The 4,723-nt window shown below is 42.6% G+C and overlaps 1 pseudogene; it reads right to left on the reverse strand.

Annotated features, from left to right (window-relative positions):
* LOC111964651 (Fc receptor-like protein 5) overlaps positions 1-2,288 on the reverse strand; it is a 15,691-nt pseudogene extending 13,403 nt beyond the window's left edge.
* Positions 2,289-4,723: the final 2,435 nt, after the last annotated feature.

The following is a 4,723-nucleotide window of genomic DNA, read 5'->3' on the forward strand; positions in this document are numbered from 1 at the left end:
TTACATAAAACTTAATAACTATCACACAGATGATGAAAGTTAACTTGAGATCATAATCGTTTTCTCACCTCTCACTGTCATCCAGCTCTCTGGTGAATCTCCCTTGTCAGGGTATTTGCATTTGTAGAATCCTTCATCTGACTTGGATACTGCAGGGATGGTCATCTCTCCTGTGGTCTCATTCTTGATGAGTACTCCATCTTTGTAGAATCAGCCTTGATGTTTGAGCTGGTTGTCCGGTATTTTGCAGCGCAGAGTCACAGAGTCTCCTTCAGTCACGGGATGGACAGGGCTCTCCAGGATCACATAACCAGCTGTTTAACATAATATATAAATAATACTGTAAATCTGCATACTGGAGTCATCACCCTCAATATCTGATTAACTTGTATTTATAAGAGATGCAATTCAGTTACAGAATTGAACATCCTATTATCATGAAATGTTGTTGTGTGTGAATGTCGTACAATAGACATACCAGACACTGTGATGTTGACAGCATTACTGTACTCTCCTGATCCAGACTCACACCAGTACACTCCACTGGACGATGTGTATGTGTAGCTAATGGTACATGTAGACCCTGTTATTGATCCCCAGTTAGAGACACACCCTGACTCTACTCCTCTCTCTGTGTATCTCATCAGTCTCCATCCAGTAGAGTTCCCCTCTCCTCAAGCTCAGTGAGAGAGACTTTGATCTAAAAGTGTTGAGTTGTGTTTGGGACTTATTCTGAGAGACACTGAAGAATGCAGATCTGAAACAAAGAGAGACAGAATCAAAACCTTTATTTAAATAATATATATTATACAAATGAGGGAGACTTAAATATGTTTGAATGCAGTTAGTTACCTCCTGACCAGAGAAACTGAGGTTCACTGTAGAGTGTGTCATAGACTGGGTCTCCTCTCCCAGCTCTACACACATATCCTCCTGTGTGACCAGCAGGACTCAGGGTGTAGAAGCTCTCTGTAGTTCCAGTACTACTGTCAGATAGGGTCTGTACAGAGTATGATGAGTCTGATAGAGAGGGTAACCCAGCTCTGTAGGGAACAGTCCTGTACCAGGAGAACCTCCAGCCTGTAGACATCTTGCCAACTCACGCTCAGAGTCACTGAGTCTCCAGGGTTCAGCCACTGGAGAGAGATACTCAGGACAGCCTTGGGTTTATCTGTTAAGAAGGAAAGGCAGGTTTCAAACTTTTAATATAAAAAAATATTCTAGGTAACCATGACTCGTATAAGCTTAAATAGACTTACCAGACACAGTCAGTTGTACAGCATCACTGGTCTTGGAGATCTGTTTCCCTTTACACCCTCACAGGTATATGAACCACTGTTAGACATGTAGACAGGACTGATTCTGTACTCAGGCTTTGTGTTAAAGGGGATCACTGACTGACTATTCTTATACCATCTGTAGTTCCAGTCAGAGTCTCCTCCTCCCTGTATGTCACATCTCATAGTAACTGTTTCTCCACTGAATATCTGGGTCCAGTTGGGTTGAAGGGTCAGAAAAGTAACAGGCCTCTCTGCACAGACACACAGACAACTAACTGAATTAACAGCTACACAATTTTAAATGTGTGTATTTATCAATAGGTCTACTCATGAATATAGCTTCAAGTTAGCTACAGTTGTTGGGATACAGTAAGCAGACAAAATATTATACCCCACTTTCTATCAATGTAAAATAGCATCTTATTGATCCTAAAACTGTTTTAGACTCACCAGTAATGTTTATCTGGACTGGGTCACTGTACAGGGTGTAGTAGACTGGGTCTCCTCTCCCAGCTCTGCACCAGTACTGTCCTCCATCAGAGACACTGACCAGCTGAGTGTGTAGGAGTATACAGAGGTTGTGGTTACTGGTGTAGAGTCTGGTCTGTGTCTGTACCAGTAAAACTTCCATCCAGAAGACTCTACAGTACAGCTCAGTGTCACACTGTCTCCTGTGAATACGTCCTCCTTGTCTGAAGTCAGTCTAATCGACGGCTGATTATCTGTTGGATTTGCAATAAGGATTGAGTGGAAAGATCCAGTGTCCTGAAACACTATGACAACTACAACCTCAACAAGTTAGTGATGGAGCATCAATAGTGAACTCACCAGTAACACTGATGGGGAGGAAAACACTGAGTTGAGACCCCTGAGGCCGACCTGTCCTCACCCCAACACATCTGTACTGACCAGCCTGGTTAGACAGAGTGGTGATGGTTTGACCAGGCGTACTGGATTTGAAGTTGTTGCCTATAAACCAGCTGTACGTCCAGTCTGTGTACATTGATATGTCACACTGCAGAGTGACTGTCTCTCAGAGTAGAGGGGACCCTGAGCATAGATACTCACTGAGGCTGTGGGTAGAGCTGTTGAAACACAATGCAGTCAGTTGTTGATTCATACATAAGATGAGAACAAATATTGTGGAATCTTGCTATCGTGGTATTGATTCTAAAAGTTTATTATTGTGAATAAATGCGTTTGAAGTTTGTACATACAGCCTCTTTTTACTCTTTGTCAATGACTGAGTCTTAAGCTCACCAGTGATCTGGATAGAGATGGCTCTGCTGAATTGAGACTTCTGGGTCCGATCTCTCCTGGTCCCCATGCACCGGTACTGACCAGCCTGGTCGGGGAGAGAGATTGGTGATGGTTTTACCATGTGTACTGGAACCTGGTTGGTTGTTTATGTACCAGTAGTACGTCCAGTCTGTGTAGTCTGGTATGTCACACTGCAGAGTGACTGCTCTCCAGAGTAGAGGGGACCCTGAGGAGAGGGAGATACTCAATGTGGCCACGGGCTGAGCTGTGGAAAGAAACAAAATATATCCAATATACACTATGTGTACAAAACATTAGGAACTTTCCATGGCATAGACTGACCAGGTAAATCAGGTAAATCCATCCATGTCACCTGTTAAATCCACTTCAATCAGTGTAGATGAAGGGGAGTAGACAAGTTAAAGATGGATTCTTAAGCCTTCAGACAATTGAGACATGGATTGTTTATGTGTGCCATTCAGAGGGTGAATGGGCAAGACAAAAGATTGAAGTGCCTTTGAGAGGGGTATGGTAGTAGGTGCCAGGTGCACCGGTTTGCGTCAAGAACTTAAACGCTCCTGGGTTTTTCACGCTCAACAGATTCACGTGTGTATCAAGAATGGTCCACCACCCTAAGAACATCCAGTCAACTTGACACACCTGTGGGAAGCATTGGAATCAACATGGGACAGCATCCCTGTGGAACGCTTTTGACACGTTATAAAGCCCTGACGAATTGAGACTCTTGAGGGAAAATAGTGGACGGTTGCAACTCAATATTAGGAAGGTGTTCTTAATGTTTTTTACTCTCATTGTAAATGATTATAGTTACCCATGTAGATGTTTAAGTGATTAGTTAGACTCACCAGAAATTGTCAATTGTACAGCATCACTGGTTTCAGAGCGCTTGATTCCCTTCACACCCTGACAGGTATATGAACCACTGTTAGACATACTGTTGAAGTCGGAAGTTTACATACACCTTAGCTAAATACATTTAAACTCAGTTTCACAGTTCCTGACATTTAATTCTAGTAAAAATTCCCTGTTTAAGGTCAGTTAGGCTAACCACTTTATTTTAAGAATGTGAAATGTCAAAATAATAGTAGATAGAATTATTTATTTCAGCTTTTATTTCTTTCATCACATTCCCAGTGGGTCAGAAGTTTACATACACTCAATTAGTATATGGTAGCATTGCCTTTAAATTGTTTAACTTGGGTCAAACGTTTTGGGTAGCCTTCCACAATAAGTTGGGTGAATGTTGGCCCATTCCTCCTGACAGAGCTGGTGTAACTGAGTCAGGTTTGTAGGCCTCCTTGCTCACACCACCTTTTTCAGTTCTGCCCACAAATTTTCTACAGGATTGAGGTCAGGGCTTTGTGATGGCCACTCCAATACCTTACCTTGTGTTCCTTAAAACAATTTTGCAAGAACTTCTTGAAATGCTTGGGTGCATTTTGCCTTTGGAGACCATTTGCCACAAGCTGTTTTTTAACTACCTCACTGATGTTTTCTTCAACTATATATCCACATTTATTTTTCTTCCTCATTGAAGCCATTTTTTTGTTGGAAGTTGCAGCAGATCCTCCTGCAGCCAAAACACCCACCACACATGATGTGCACCCTCCCCGTCTTCCACGGCTGGAGATGGGTTTCTTGGGCGCAGCCTCCCCCCTTTTCCTTCCAAAGCATAACGATGTCATTTTATGGCAAACTGTTCTATTTGAGTGTATTTTTTATCTCAGACGCAGGACATTCTCCATTAATACATCTCTATCCCATGTGCAGTTCTGCAAGACCGGTAAAGTTCTGCTTTGTTTTAGGCAGAAGTGTTTTGGTAGCAGGCATGTGCGTGTGTGTTGCGTGGCTTCTTCTGCCTGAGACCCGAGCTTTCAGTTAGCATAAGGACTCGTTTACTGTAGCAATTTGATATTTTGTACTTTTCTCCAGCAATTCTCACCCAAGGTCTTAGCTGTATGTTCTGGGCATTGATTTTGCACATTCAAACCAAGTATGTTTCTCTAGAGAGACAGAACGCAGTTCTCCTTCCGTGAGCGTATGACGGTGCATGTCCCATGGTTGTTTTTTCTCTATACTTGCCGTTACATTTGTTGTACAGATGGAGATGACGTGTACCTCTCAGCATTTTGAAATTGCCCCAAGTATGAACCCAGACTTGT

The sequence above is a fragment of the Salvelinus sp. IW2-2015 genome, linkage group LG6.1 (genome assembly GCF_002910315.2).
Source record: "Salvelinus sp. IW2-2015 linkage group LG6.1, ASM291031v2, whole genome shotgun sequence".
Taxonomy (NCBI): Eukaryota; Metazoa; Chordata; class Actinopteri; order Salmoniformes; family Salmonidae; genus Salvelinus; species Salvelinus sp. IW2-2015.